A 16597-nucleotide genomic window follows, 5' to 3' on the forward strand; every position below is an offset into this window, starting at 1 on the left:
GCTGGAATAAAAACAAATTCCACGTCTTCACACTCCTGATAAAATATACTATATATATTAACTCTCCACATTAAGCAACAGTCTTCCAATACCTAGAGTATTTAGTATTTGTAAGTTAAACAGTACCATGCCAAACAAGATTGGAGCCTGAAGCAAAAAGAAAAACTGAGCCTGTCTTTTTTTTTCCACAAACACACACTCCCCTTTCTCCCTGATCCCTTGCCTTTATTTAAAATTTTGGTATTTTGCTAATCACAGATCTTATGCACTCATTTGAAATATTGTACTGAAATATATTATTTATTTTGATTATTGAGTTTTTCGGTGTCCCCTTAAATGTTGTGCCTGAGGCAAATGTTTCTCTTGACTCACCCCTAGTCCCTTAATTATCAGTTAAAATGTCATTACCCTTTGAAATGCTATTTTAAAGTGTCATACCGTTACAATGCAGCAATATCAGTTAGTAAACTTAGTTAAATCCCATAGAAGTGTGTCTACACGTTACACCTAGGGCATGTTCTGCTTCCTGTGCTGTGCTCATATGCCAGTGTGCCAAATCTAAGGAATTGCCCATTTCCTGTTATTCTGTACTCAAAGGAATGGACATACGGCTGTTTTCTGTTTAATCGGCTTAAATTAAAAATATATATATATTTTTAATCAAAAATTACATATACGTAATTTTCTTGAACCAAAGACTAAGGAAGGCTTCTAATGGAGAACACCAGTTCCCTCTCCACTTTTTTCTTTCCTGTTTTCTAGTCCAATTTTCAGAAGGAATACTTGTAACTTTTTGGAAACTGTTTCTTCTAGTATTTACCTTTATTATTTTTTAAAAAGGCAGTGCAGTGCTATTATTTATTACTCATTTATTTTCTTATTGCTTTATTTATACTCATTGCTATTATTATAGATAAGAGATTAAATTCTTCTGTATCAACATACTTTTTCCCTCCCCTCTCCTCCCAGTACAGTAATCATGCATTTTTAGTTAAATCAATAACTGTCATTTCCATTATTATAACAATGTAAAATATCATTCTCTGTAGAGTCAAACAATACAGCATAAGTATGCTTCTAATTCAACTTTTTATTTTTACTGGAGTTACCTAATTACCTTTTTTATTTTGTAATGTTCAACTTAAATGTTTCAAACCTCTCCATCCATCAGATGCCTTTGTTTAAACAGACCGGATGATGTTTCAATTCCGCTTTGTTCCTGGAGACCTTCCCCACAGACCTCTCCCTCCTTCTTCCCTATTCTAAACTGGTTGCTCTCTGGGTTACCTTCTGAATGTCCCTTTGACAAGATCTTGTGCTGGATATCCTGTTTCCTGAAATTCAAGCCTTTCTCTTCCCTGCTTTACTCCCTAATTTTTCTGAAGTACATCCTTTTAACCTCCCCAGAAAAGGCAAATGAAAAATACATTTTTGAGTGTGCGGTTTAATTCCCACATATTTGTGGGTTTCACAGGTTTCTTTATGTTGTTGTTCTAGTTTGCTAGCTGCCAGAATGCAACACATCAGAGACGGATTGGCTTTTAATAAAAGGGGATTTATTTTGTTGGTTCTTCAGAGGAAAGGCAGCTAACTTTCCACTGAGGCTCTTTCTTACGTGGAAGGCACAGGATGGTCTCTGCTGGTCTTCTCTCCAGACCCCTGGGTTCCAACAACTTTCCCCGGGGTGATTTCTTTCTCCATCTCCAAGGGCCCGGGCTGAGCTGCAAGTGCTGAGATGAGGAATGCCAAGCTGCTAGGCTGTGCTATGTTGCGATCTCTCATTTAAGCACCAGCCAATTAAGTCAAACGTCACTCACTGCAGCAGACACGCCTCCTAGCTGACTGCAGATGTAATTGGCAACAGATGAGGTTCACGTACCGTTGGCTTATGTCCGTAGCAACAAAATTAGGTATGCTCACCTGGCCAAGTTGACAACTGAATCTAACTAACACAGTTGTCAATTTCTAATTTAGGTCCATTGTGATCAGAGAACGTAGAGTAACTTGAATGCTTGTTCATGTATACCTGGTACTTGACAGACTTGTTCTCCGTGTACTTGAAAAGAATATGTATTCTGTGGCTTTTGGGTGAAGCACTCTATAAACGTCAATTAGATAAAGTCGGTTGATAGTGCTGTTTAAGTTGTCTCTATCCTTCCCAATTTGCTGTCTCCTTATTCCGTAAATTATTGCGAGGGGAGTATTGAACACCCGCTGTAATTGCGGATTTATCTGTTTCTCCTTGTGATTGTATCAGTTTTTTCTTCACATATGTTAAAGCCATGATATTAGGCCCAGAAATATTTAGATTTGCTATGCCTTCTTGATTTATTCACTCCTTTATCATTATGAAATGACAATCTTTATCCCTCATCCTATTCTTTACTCTGAAGTGTACGTTGTCTGACATTAATATAACCACTGCAGATTTTTTTCTATTTGTGTTTGGATAGTATTTTTAACATATTTGACCCAATTCAATTATGACTGCCTTCTAATTAGGGTGTTTAGACCATTTACATTTTCTGTGTATATTTAAATGGCTGGGCTTAAATCTACTATCATGCCATTTGTTTTATTTTTTGGTCAACTGTTCCTTGTTCTCTTTTTCCTCTTTTATCTGCTTATTTTAGGTTGAGTGCTTTTTATAATTCCATTTTATCTCCTTTGTTAACTAATAGCTACAATGCTTTGTTTTGTTATTTCAGCAGATTTTTAAAGAATTTATAGTATCCATTTTTAACTTATAACAGTCTACCTCCCAGCAATATTATACCACTTCACATCTGGTATAAGAGCCTTAAAATGCACAGTATTTATCCCTTCATAGTCTTTGTGCTACTATCATACACTTTTATTATATAATATATAATATATATCATATATATGATAAATGCCACACCACAGTGTTATTCTTGCTTAATAGTAAGTTATCTTCTAAAGAGATATAATTTTAAAAGACACACATACACATTTATCATTTCTGGTGATCATCATTCCTTTGCTTAAATCCATATTCTATCTGGTATTATTTTCCTTCCGCCTAAAGGACTTTTAACATTTTTTATAGTGTGGATCTATGGGTGATAAATTCTTCCAGGTTCTGTATGTCTGAAAAGTTCTTTAATTCACCTTCAATTTTGAAAGATATTTTCTTGGGTACAGATTCCTAGGCTGAAATTTTTATCTCAGATGTCAGCTCTGGTTTTAATCTCTGGACTATACGTAATATAGTTATAGAACTATTTTGATGTCTTTCCATGATAATTCCAGTATGTGTCCATTTTACATCAGTTTCAAATGATTGATACTTTTTTTCCTCCTCAATATAGGTTGTATTTTCCTGCTACATTCCATGCTAGAAATTGTGATTTTTACCCTATTGGATGCTAGATATTTTTGTATTCTTATAGATATATTTGAGTTTTGTTCTAGAAGTTAGTTAGAAATAGTTTGATCCTTGCATGTTGCTTTTAATATTTGATAAGCAAGATCAGAGCAGCACTTAGTTTACAGCTAATGATTCTCCAGTAATAAAGAAAGAGCCTCAGAATACTCTACCCAGTGGAGTTTTCCAGTTTGGATGGTAGAGACAGAAACTATTTCCAGCTCCATGTGAGCTCTGGGTACTGGTTCCCTTAATTCTTTTAGGTGGTTCCCCACACCCACCACCCACCCACCCACCACCACCACCCCCGACTTGGAAAGTTATCTCACACTTGGGTGCTGACCAGTACTCTACTGAATAGCTGAGGGTACTCTTCTGCAGATTTCTAGAGTTCTCTCTCTGTGCAACTTTGCTCTCTCTAGCACCCTGCCCTGAAACTCCAGCTGCTTTGGTCTCCCCAGATCTTCAACTTAATCTCCTTAGCCTAGAGAATTCACCAGGCTCCACTGTTCCCTACTCCCTGCGCCATTGACTGAAAACTCTCTGAAGGCCATAAGCTGAGGAAAATTCGTGTTTCCCATCTTACAGGGATCACTGACTTTTGTTGCTTGGCATCCAATGCCTCAAAAATGTTGTTAGGTTATGTTTTGTCTTGTTTTCTCAGTTTTTCAGGCAGGAGGATAAATCCAGTCTCTTCTCCTGTCTTAGATGAAAGCAGAAATCCCTCCATTGTCTTTTTTTCGGGGGGGGGGTGGTGGTACAGGGGCAGGAATCAAACCAGGTATCCTGCATGGCAGATGAGCATGCTACTACTTCCACTGTCTTTTAATGTCTAATGTTGAAAAGCCAAGCTTTTCTCGTTTTGTTTCTTTGCGTGTAAGCAATTGAAAGGGGTTTTCTTTTTATTTCTGGTGTTCTAGAACCTCATGAAATTTCATGATTTTGTACTTTAGCGTGAGTTCATTGTCATTTATTGTGTTTGCTTCTCAGTAGGTCTTCTCGGTCTGAAAATTCTTAATTTTAATCTTGGGGTAATTTAGGGAAATTCTTTTTAATTGATTTCCTTTCTCTATATTCTTTTTTGCCTAACCTTCCAATTAGCTGAATGTTGGACCAAAGTCTCATTATTTTTCCACTTCTTTTTTTTTCTGTATTTTCTTTTTCAAGGAAATTTCCTTGACTTTATCTCCTATCCTAGCTATCTCACTGAGGTATTTTGACAGTTTCTGTGGGTTTTCTGCAGTATCTTTGTTTCCTCAGGATTTCTCTCTTGATAGCACTCTTTTTTTTACTTTGGACACTTTTCCTTTATGACTGATTTAAAGGAGAAAATGTCAAAATGGACCGGGATCATCTTATTACAAATGACAAAGAAGTTATCAATAAATAATAATGTCAAGTCAAAAGTAACCAACCTCACTGGCCAAAATTTGGACAATTTAAGCATCAATAGATTGAAATACTATAAATATGTGTAAATCCATGAGTTTATAAACACCATAAAGCAAAACAAAACCCAATTGGTCATCACTGAAGAATATTAGTGAACCAACTCATTACTTAGAAAATGTTAAATAAAGAGATACCATACCATTCCTGTATGTTGCAAATATCAAATAAGGGGAAGTTTATCTTTATGGAAGCTTCCCAGACAATAAATGATAGAACTAGAATAGCACCATTTCGCATCCCCGAATAAGGGCTGATGAGCATCACCCACTTCTAACATTAGAAAAGAGAAAGCCCACCAGATATTAAGTACCTCCAACTCAAAACCAAGAAAAAAGTATTCTTTCCAAAAATAATTTAACCTAAACCTGACCAGGCCTTTAGATCCATTTTAAGGCAACACAGAAAACAAAGGAGTATGTTAAACTACACTATAAAGGATCTAAACAGTAAATCTTACCAGATGGAAATTGTCCTGAGGAAAATCCAACCTAAGTAGGATGATGAAGAGAGAAAGAGGGAGAAAGAGAGCAAGAGCTAGTGAGCGAGCAAGAGAGAGAGAGATGGAGCAAGACCTATAGATGAAATGGTTTAAAACTACCTATCAACTAACTGCACTAAGTGGACTTAATTTCAATCCTGTTTCAAACAAACTATGAAACAAAATTAAGACATTTATAAGTCAATTGAAAATCCAAACACTAACTAGATATTGAAAGATATTAAAGAATTATTTTGGTTCTGATAATGATATTGTGGGCTATGTTTACTTTTAAGACCAGTATCTATTAGAGGAATGTGAGACACAAGCTAAATATCTAAAGATAAAATGATAGAATGTCTGAGATTTTATTCAAAATAATAAATAAGGTGAGAGTGGGTAAAGGTACAGATGATACATGATGGGCCATGAGTTCATAATCATTGACACCGAGAAATGGGTAGATGAGGGTTTTGTTATATGATTCTTTCCACTTTTATAAATGCCTGAAATTTTCTCTAACAAAATGTTTTCAACTAAGCTGGCTGGGAATGCCGTGAGTGAGCGGAACTTGTGGACTGGTAGGACCCACCCCAGGGAGCCGGGCCAGCGGCCAGCTGTTTGTTGGGGACTCCCAGTTATCGGTGTATGGAAGTCTTTTTGCAGAAGCAGCTCAGTTTCTCTTCAGAGGTGTTTCTCAGTCTCCTACTTGAGGAGTCTTTCGCTGACTATTTATGTTTACAGAGGGGAGAGAAGAGAAGGATCTAACAAGACCCCCATTTCATTATGAAGGCTTTTACTTAATCCTCATTCCAACTCAACAATACCCTACCCTCTGCTCTATTAGTACCCCTGAATGATTACAAAGAATAACTTCTCAGCGTCATTCTTGGAGATAGAATCTCCTCCTTATCCACCAGCATACAGGAGATCTTGGAGTCCAATCGCTCCCTTAACAGAATTTCAATTCAACTAGCCCCCTGCTTCTAGTGACACAGCTGATGCCCACCCTTGTCCCCTCATCAGCATCCTTATTAACAGACAATTTAGATTGTACCTTCTCCTATCCTACTATGTCAGGTACCACTCCTTCATCTGTTTTGTATCTTCAAAAAATCGCTTTACATCTCTCTTAATTTAATATTAACTTTTTCCTTTTGGGGGCTCGTGAGGGAGAGGGAGAGGAGAAAAACACGTGAAGTCAATGCATCAATTTATTTGGAAGACTATCTAATTTAAAATAAAAGGTGCTTCATGATGGAGACCATATCTGTGTATCTTGTTTAGCATCACACCTAACACAATGTCATGTGCAGGAGAAATTCCGAATAATGTTTACAACATTCACAAATTGCTTTTTTTAAAGATTGTGATGTGTGGCAAGAGGTCAAAGGCGCAAGAGTGGATGAAAACTCTTCTGCTTGCCAAAGAAAACAGGAAAATATCCAGAGCTCAGAAATTGATCAGTGATGTATGTGCCATCATTCCTTTTAAAGCTGCATTTTGAAAATTTTTTGGCTTTAACTTTCCTTCCTGTATACCAATCATCTTAGTTGTTAAGTTTGTTTAGAAAGTAATTTTTAAAAGATTACACTGATAACCTCAAGCCAGTTTGAGACAGAGTGCGTCTGTTGATGTGAAACTCTTAAAATGTCCATTAGTACACTTCTCTTGTCACTTAACACCCAGGGGGTCAAGACTTTGGTATGAAAGTTGTTTATAAACTGGTAGCTTTATTTTTAAAACAGAAAGGAAGGGCTGAGGTGGAGCTGGGCAGAAGACTGTATAATAAAAGTTTTCAGAGATCTGTACACATTGTGAACCAGCCCTGGGTTTGTGAGTATTCTATAACTCTGCCATTAACCACTAATCTTCGCTTGGAACCTTATGCAAAAGATCTCAATATCTTTCTAAAACCAAAAGGTATTGTTGGGAAGCCAATTTTTTTCTGCATAATTCCTCAACAAAAGGAGATAATGATAACTTTTTCTGTAGATGACAAAATTTCATGAAACTTATGATTATCTATTTCACAATTATTTTGGCATTATGGAAATCTTCTCTGATGTTTGGTATGCTTTTGAGATGCGGTTAAAGAGTCTAAATTGACCTAACTCATCAGGGCTTCAAAGATCCGACTTTCTTGTCAACAACTATTCTCCTGGTTGAGGTGGGTATGTGTTATTTGTGGACCCAGCATGCACTCATCCCCCTAAGATTTTCACTTGTGTCATCCTCTCTCCCCAAACCAGGCATCCTTCCTAGAAGCTGCCTCCCCTCATCCCACTGCTCCTACCAGCTCCAGCTTTGATTGGCTTAAGCCATTCTGTATATTCCACTCCCTGGTCATAATGATTGGTTCAGGGTACACATTGACAAATGCTGGGCCAATCAGGGTGAGTCTGAGGATGCTTGCTGTGGAATCCTGACACCTAGAAGTGCTACACACGTTTTTGCCTGAGAATTAAGCTGATGTCTAATTGGGATCAGAACCACAGAAACAACAAAGTTACAGAGAAACAGAGCTGGGGCCACAGTCAACCTACTTTTGAAACCAGATCTACTGTGGACATTTTCTGGGAAAACAATCCCCTTTATTGGCTAAGTCAATTTGGATTGGGTTTTCTGTGACATACAACAAAAAAGGTCTGGAATTATGTAACAGCCTTTTAGGATTACTCTTGGGGAAGCACCATGGATATTAACCTTAATTTCTTGTGAGTGTATGGCAAAAGTGAGGAAAGATACATTCCTGTTCATAAATGGACATGGAAGCGTTCAATTGAGCAAATGCCCAAGGTCAGAGAGTGAGTCAGGAAAATGTATTTGATTTCTAGATAATACCCACAGAGGTTTCTTATATATGCTAAAGCATAGTTTTCATTCTTTCAACAAACCCTCTACTTCCAGGACGTTCTAAAATTTCACGTAAAATATTTCGATGTCTTCCCATACCAATCGAGCAAAATACTCACAAGGGAAGTAGTGGAACGATGTCTCCATTAGCCAATTTGGCTAGTACCTATGCGATGAAACTTCTAGGACCACACAGTTAGGAGAACAATATCTGCAAATATCGAAGGTCAGTCAGCTTGAGCTGAACTAACCAAGAACTGGAAGTCATCTGTGAGTGGTGCTTTCTGAGTTTTGCTTTCTCGGTTGTAGGTTGGGGTCTTATTCTGTGTTTGTTTGTTTGCTTTTCCTAAAACCCTGATCCTGGTTTGTACGTTCTAAGATTTACCTCTTTCTTTGGAAAATGAACTCCAAATCTTGGTTATTTAAAGTAGTCAGGAGTCTCATTAAGACTACTCTTTTTGAATGTAAAACAGAATAGCAGCTTGTAAACAGGCAGGCTGAGTATTTGAAGCAGTACCTATGCTGAAAACCAGAGTCCCTGCAGAAGAAAGAAAGTCCCCCCAACATTGTTTATACTGTACTGTACTGTATTGTATTGAACTGTATTGTATCATATGGTACTGTACTGTACTACATTGTATTATATTGCATGTATTATAATGAAAGGCTTTCACGGGTCACCTGATGTGTCTGTCAAGTGGAGGTGGTGTCCTCAAGAATCTGCAAGACAACCCACAACCACCCCTGGCGGTGAGAGTGTTTGTGTGAGTGAGTCTGGGAACGCTGCTGCCCCAGGCTTGAGAGGACACGGTGGCTGACCACACACTGCCCCAGTGAGCCTGCTCTCCCCCAATGCTCTGGTTCCAGGCACTCAATCAGAATGTGGCCTTCTCTGTGATAAGTCTGTGGCATTTTCATCTGATAAAGAACAGTGGCTGCCCTTCGGTAAGCCCTTTTCATGGGAAGGCACAGGACTGGGCACTTTACATGCATTCTCTTAATCCCCACAGAAACCTGTCCTGAAGGTATTATTGTCCCATTTTGTGGATGAGAAAGGTGAAACTCAAATTACTTAAATAGCTTTCAGTAGCCTACAGATATTATAGTGAGTACGTATTACTCAGCTAGGCATTCTGCTAGGCCCCAAGGATACAGACAGAAAACCCTCAAGGTGCTGGAGGGCTTGTGGGAGTGATGGACACAGAAACAGCATCACAATATATTGTGAGAAGTCAAATGATAGAGCCACAAACAGGGCACTGTGAGAGCTGAGGGGAGGTGCCTGGGGTGGGGAGAAGGAGAAAGTTCAAGGAAGGCTTCCTGGAGGAGGTGACACATGGGCTGAATCTCCACATTTGCGTAGGAATCATCAAGGTGAAGAGGTTGAGGGAAGAAAAGGGGATTTCTGAGAGAGAGCAAGGTGAGTATAGGAAAAGAGACATGCTGAACTGGATATGGAACCCCATGGAGTGCTGTGAAGATGGAACATGAAGGGAAGGGAGATGAGGGCAGGGGATGAAGCAAGCCAGAGTTTGCTGGGCTTCAGATGCTGTTAGAGATCTTTGATTTTCTCCCTATTGGGATTTTAAAGCATTTTAAACTAGGGAGCGGCAGGAACACAACAAAACAAATGAGGAAACTCTCATCTTCTTGATGTTAAGTTTTCTATACAAATGTATAGAAAACTTAGGAACACACTAACTCCTTAAAATCTATGGGGAACCTAGGGGTGAACTTGATTTGGTGTCTTTTCACAAGTCAGCCTGTCCTTTTTTTGAAATACTATTCATGTTTGATTTTAGTTATGTATTTACTTATTGATTGATTGATTGATTTGCTTTTGCTGCTTTCCGAAAGCTTGCCTGAAGAGTTGTTGTAGGTCTTAGTAGTGCCTCTTCATTTGCAGTCTTGCTTTTTATTGCCACAACCTTTGTCTTTTGGTGTGTCAGACAAAGGGACCCTAAGGAGCGCCTTGAAAACAATTGAGTCCTGGGAAATGTACCCAGGCTACCGGTTTAATGCTTACATTCTTCAAAGAGAAACTGGTGAGAAACAAAACAAATCAGAAAAGGCAGGCTCTCATCAACACACTTTTTCTGAGCCACCTTAGTGGAACAGTGGCAAAAAGATGTCACTGGAGAAACAAACTATGACTTTAAAAAGCTGAAGTTAAATCTTTCGATGGTTATAAAACAGTTCATAATGATGTGATCCAGACATATGGCTAAGCTTTAAGAGACCAGAGGAGTATTTGCTGAGTCTTCTTGTGTGCAGATTATGCTCTGGAAGTGCAACATACATACCTTAATTTTTTTCATTTTTCACTGTCCAGCGCATGTCTGCAAACGGAATGAAACAAATGGAAGTGAGTGAATGAATGAATGTTACAAAGGATGTGGATGAAAAAAAGAAAGCCTGTGTGGGTCTCAAAGGAACCTTAGAGATAAATTTGTACAGACCCTCCTTTATCAGCTAAGGAAATAGAGGTCGTTAAAAGGTTTTATTATTCTTATCTATGAAAATCATCCCAGAGCCCACAGAAGTCTGCAAAACTAGAGTGTCCTTCACAAGCCTCAAAAGAAAAGGGCCCTATAAGCAAAGTGAGTCATCCCCACCCCTTCTAATTGTGGGAACCAAACAGTGGCAGGTTGTAAAAGGAGATGCAATGTGTTCCCATAAAATGCAGGGTAACAGCCTTGAAGTGTCCTCCTCTATCTTATCAACCCTGGTGCCTACCCTTGGGGAGTTTATAGTCAAAAGACTAAGACAAAATATGCAGTCCTAACAAGGGTTTAAATCATTCAGGGTGTCACTTCCAGTCCAGAGAAAATTAGCAGAATGCAGGCAGTGAAGGTTGAGGCCCCCAGGAATAACAGAACACTGGATCACTCCTTGGTCGACAGCAGGGCACCTCTGACTTCCTGTCAACTGAAGGTTCCCGTTGGCTGGTTTTCTCATTAAGAGTGAGGAGCTCCCTCAAAGCACCCCAGGTCTCATCCCCCCACCCATGAGCCCTAAGTCACAAATGTCAAGGGGGCCCCTTAGCAGTGTTAGCTGCACAGCCCACAACCATGGAATCATTTTTCTTTCTTTAAATCCATCTGTCTTTTTGTAAGATCAAACATAGCTGTGGCTAAAATGCCCCGCTCCACCCCAGCTGCCCACATGAGAAGATAAGCACTAAAAGACACACCAACAACCAAGACCTTTGATTTGATCTCTCCCTGCTTGAGACTACGCTGAGAAGGACCATCAGCGTCCTGAAAGCCTTCAGAGGTATGGTTCAAAAGAATCGCTTTCCACCTCCTTTGTTTGCATGCAAGATTGTCTTCCTTTCGTTGGAAATAGTCATTCATGCACCCAGCTTTGTGCTGGACTCTTGGTTCTACCCTAGGGATATGACGCAAACAGGGAAGTCCTGGTGGCAAGTCTCATGGGGCTTTCTAGAACAATCCTTCATAAGGTGTGGGCTAGGGGACTCCACAGAAGCAGCATCCTGGGGTCCCCATTTCCCTCTGCCTGTGGGATTAGGCTCTTAGAAGAGAAGTGCTGGGGCCTGGGATGCTATAATTATGTCAGCCATTTAAGGATTATGCTCCTGGGAGACTATAATTATCCAAATATTGTTGCATTCAGGGATATTTGACTTCCAAGGGAGTGCCTTCATTTTTGCAGGATCTTTCCAGGGGACCTAAAGGGTGTGTCCTCTCTAATGTGGCTCCTGAAAAAGCTAGAAATAAGCAGCTGCATCTGGCATGAGGGTGGGGCCCAGCTGAATCCAGCCCAACCAAGGACTTTCCACGTGGGCAGATAGCAACCAGCTTCCTTTGTCGCCTTATTAAAAAAAAAATAGTAATCAGTCACCCCAGGGCAAAACCTCAGGACTTTATTCTTTCTTAGTCCCTCCTCTCTCCTCTCCCCTTGCCTCACTAACCCACAAATACCTCCCAGTCCAAAGTACCATCTGTTTGGAGAAATTATTAAAGAAAATTCCAGACATTTAATTCACACTTCTTCCTGAGGTTTATACCCCATGTTGTTCACGTCATAATATGCCCCCACTCATGCCCAGGGTTGGCCCTTTATTGTTGCCACTAAATCCAATGCAATGCTACTTGCTACTAAAAAAATTTAATTGTATAGCCTAAAATGTTGTGAGGGGAGAAAAGACAGAGGGTCACAACAGTGTGGAAAAGAGGTGCATGATTCAATCTGATAAATTTCCTTGGTTAAAATGTATACAGTTCTTACTAGGTGGCGACCATTATTCCAAGCGTTTTATGTGCCTCATTAATCCTGAGAGCATCCTTGCGTAGTAGGTATCGTTATCCTCCTCATTTTATGAGTGATGAAACCAAGAAACAGAGACATTAGGTCACTTGCTCAGGATCACAGAGAGTAGGTACTGGGTGAAGAAAGAACCTGGCAGTCTGACTCCAGGCCAACGCTCTTGGCTGCTTCGCCATGCTGCCTCCTAATCGTGAGTGCCTGCCCTATGCAGCCTGTGTCCGCTCCTCTCCCTGCATTGCTTGCAATGAAAGGACATGGTTCTGCTCTCCAGGGCCTTATGAGCTACAAGGAAAGAGGGACATATATAAATATCACCTCAGAAGGAGACAATGTGACAGATACGATAGGAAGGGCACAGAGAAACTTGTGGGAGATTAGAGAGAGACCAAATGAATTCTGGTGGTGACATTAAAAATGGATGTATGGAGGGGGTGGCATTTGATACGCAGCTAGATGCAGGGAAGAGGTGGGGTGAGGACATTCCACATAGAGAGAAACAACATCATCACATGCCCAAAGATCAGTATGGGCAAAAACACAGCAAAAGAGATAGCTAAGAATGTGGGACAAGAAAGGATCCTCTGTGGCTGGGGAAGAGGCAAGGGAAAAGACAACCATTGATAAGAGGGTTTGGCCAAGTTTTGATCCACTGAGGTCTAATAGTATAAATCACCTGCTCATTCAGGAAGAATGTTTTATCTTTTTGCATCTTCTGACTATTTTTTTCAAATCACCTCTTGTCTAGACTTTTAGCCTATTCAGCTCAACAAATAGCTATTGAGATATTGAGTGCCAACCACCCCAAAACTTAGTGGCTTAAAGCAACCACACTTGTTTACTTGCCTTTGATCAGGACTCAGCAAGGAAAGCTCGTCTCTGCTCCCCATCAGGGAAATATAGCACAGGACAGTGATCATACCGTATCTTCCCCCACAGCTTGTTGATGAGAAAGCACCACCTTGATACCAAACATAGGGAGCTCCCTCAAGGATAGCTTGAGTTCAAGAACCTCAAGGAATGCTGAATGCTTTTGCATACCTACCCAGGATCTTGCTTCTGGGTTCTGGTTCTAGGTCTGAGGACAAATCTATTTCCCAAATAACTACACCCTTCCAGGGATACTCCATGCCTGAAACCAAAACCACAGCTATTGTATTCCTGTAAGGAAAACAAAACACACACTTCTGGAGACTCCTTCCTGCAGAGCCTTCTTGCCACCACTCCTCTGCCTTCTTTTCCCCTGGTACCAAACATCCCAATGTTGCTTTTCCCTCCCTTCACAACATCTGCCTGCTAACATGAATTATAAGTTTATTTTCTCCTCCTGTGTGTATTGCTCCACTAAACACACACACAAACACAGGATTCTTGAAGTTCTCTCTTCCTTGGCTTCCATGATACTATCCCATTTTGAACCACCTTCTCTTTTGCTGATCCCCTTTTGCTCCATGCCTTTTTCAGGCTCTTCTTTCTTCCTAAGCAAGTTGCTCACCAAGAATACGTTACTTCACATCCTCGGTGGTTTTCAACCCTGGCTGAACGTTGGAATCACCTATACAGCTTTTGAAAGGTATGTGCAAGCCCTCTTCTTAGAGTTTCTGATTCTGTGCATCTGGGCTGGAGACCAGTCATTCAATTTTTATAAACATCTCCAGGTGATTCTGACACACTGTACAATGGAAAACACTGCTCTGTCCGTTCTCTTCCTGAGCAATCTTATCAAGTAATTGAATGAATAGATGCGTGAGTGGAGGAATGAATAAAATCATGGCTTCAAATATCACCTCTATGCTATGATAATAAAGTACAAGTTTTCTGTGGATATAAATTTAGCATCTTAAAAAGGCATTTAGTGGATGCAAGGGTAGTTAAGTGGTAGACTTCTCACCTGCCATCTGGGAAACCCAGGTTCGATTCCTGGTCCATGTACTTCCTCCAAAACAAACAAACAAACAAACAAATTTAAAAATTCAACAAATAGTGCTTCAATAACAGGATACTCACATGGAAAAATAAAGAAATGTGACCCCACCATGCAGCATACCAAAAAAAAAAGGCATTTAGTAATTCTCTCATGCCACAGAATCAATACTTAGTTCCAGCTCTAAGCATATCATTGGTTTTTAGTAAGTGATTATTGAATGAATAGTGGAGTCATGTTATTTCTAGCCCTGACCTCTCTTCTGAGCTTCAGCCCAACATGTCCATTGGCCTGAAAGTTTGAGATGTCCACATGCATCTCAAACTAAATGTCTAAAACTGAACTCCTCATCTCTCATGCAAAAGCTGAGTTTCTAGTATCAAAATCTTCTCAGTCTGAGAAGATCTGAACTCTAAGTGTCATCTTTGTCTCCATGTTTGTGCATTAAGTCTGACCAGTTGCCAAATCCTTTCAATCCTATTTGGCAGTGTCTCTTGCATCTCTCAGAGCAGTATGCCCACGTGTGAAATGTGCTTCCTCCAGGCAGAAGATGCAATAAGATGTCCTTTATTTGGAAAATATCCTGGTATGCTCTAGACCATTGGACCCCTGAAAGTTTCATTGATATGGCAGGTTCCTACATCTTCTATGGTTTATTTCTCACCCTCTAGGAAGACCCACGTGTCAACTCAAGGTTCCAATATACTTACCACTTCTTACTCAATAAGTTCGATTAGCACAATGCCATTAATAAAGTGGATTTGTGTGGCATTCTGCAGGGGGCGGGGGGGGGGGTGTCCAGGTCACTTTAAACTCTATTATGCCAGAAGACAAGAAAGTTGACAAAGTCCTGGGACAAGACTGTAAATGTCTCTTGTTATCCACTCCAAGTGAACAACAACTGTTTCTGGCCCTTCTTTCCAATGCAGGTAGAAAAAAATCACATTTGCATATCAGTGGCTGCATATCATGTACCTGAGAACATGCCAATTGGTTTTAGCAAAGATACCACATCGGGAACAGCAGTCTCAACTCAGGCTACTTAACTGAGTTTGCAGTGACCTACCATTATCTTCCACAATCATTAAGATTTTGTAGGGGTTAGACTGATAAATTAAATGGAGATATGATGGGGACCATTACCTTGCATGCTTTAGGCCTTTGAGTGGGGTACTAATCTCTATCTTTCCCCAAGATGCAATGTTGATTTTTATATACTATCTTGGCTGGAAGGGATGAGCAATTTCAGAGGCTTCTGCTTAGTCCTCTCCCTTTCAAGAGCTCTTACCCGAGAGGCCTATGTAGTAAGGAGCAGATGTGCCAACTATTGAGTACATTCGGGTGTGCCTGTGATCCCAGTAAACCCACTAAAACCAGAGCTGGGCCAGGATGCCCTTACTACGGGTCCCCTATATGTGCCTGCTCTAAGAGAGGGCCATGATGATCCTTGGATACTCAGGTATCAAGTTAATCAGGCCTCAAAATGTTTGGCTATTTCCCTCTTTCCAGCGTACGGTTATAGCATCTGTGACAGAGAAATGTGCTTTATGGAAGAATCCCAGCAAATAAAGAGACACAACTGAAAATACAATCATGGGCTTTGTTTGAATCCTTATTTGAACAAACCAACCATAAAAAGACACTTTTGAGATAAGGAGAGAAATTTGAAAAGATACTGCATCAGATGGTTTTTAGAGAACATTGTAAACTGTGGTGTGACAATGATATTATGGTTGAGATAAAAAAATGTATTTTGGTCAAATGATGCATAATTTGTTTTAAAATAACCACATGAAATAATGATAAAATGCACTCCTTTTGATTAATCTTCTGAATTGCCCCAGATCCTACTTCATCTTTTTATGAAGTATCAGCTAACATAGTGTGACAAAACATAATCAGAAAAAAATCCCCTAGAATGGAATAGGAAGCGCCAGTGAACACTTCAGGAGGAATTAAGTTATTTTTGGATCACATACTAGCAATCAATTTAAGCAACAGGTATCCAGTACAAATTCAAGGAACAGTTCAGCCAGCTGACAGCCTCAGAGAGCAGATAAGTTATACTGAAGCATTGCTGAACCACCCGTGAACTCAAATACCTCCTGAGCTTTGAATGATAGTCATGTGGGCAGACCTTCCTGCTTGTCATTTTGGATTTTTTTTTTAAAGAATTACTGGTTGTGAGCCATTTTGTGCATATGGTAGGTCT

At 39.9% G+C, this 16597-nt stretch overlaps 1 long non-coding RNA gene across 6 annotated transcripts; it reads left to right on the plus strand.

Annotated features, from left to right (window-relative positions):
• The first annotated feature begins 9441 nt into the window (after nucleotides 1-9441).
• On the plus strand, nucleotides 9442-15974 carry LOC143686387 (uncharacterized). 6 transcript variants are annotated; one of them, XR_013177113.1, is made up of 5 exons: nucleotides 9442-9594; nucleotides 11291-11450; nucleotides 13926-14034; nucleotides 14874-14971; nucleotides 15895-15974. It is a non-coding gene; the product is annotated as an uncharacterized LOC143686387 (long non-coding RNA). The 6 variants fall into 6 exon arrangements; XR_013177115.1 differs by lacking the exon at nucleotides 14874-14971 and adding an exon at nucleotides 15057-15079 and having other exon boundaries at nucleotides 15895-15960; XR_013177112.1 differs by having other exon boundaries at nucleotides 14874-15079; nucleotides 15895-15939.
• Nucleotides 15975-16597: the final 623 nt, after the last annotated feature.

Source organism: Tamandua tetradactyla, chromosome 6, assembly GCF_023851605.1.
Source record: "Tamandua tetradactyla isolate mTamTet1 chromosome 6, mTamTet1.pri, whole genome shotgun sequence".
Lineage (NCBI taxonomy): Eukaryota > Metazoa > Chordata > Mammalia > Pilosa > Myrmecophagidae > Tamandua > Tamandua tetradactyla.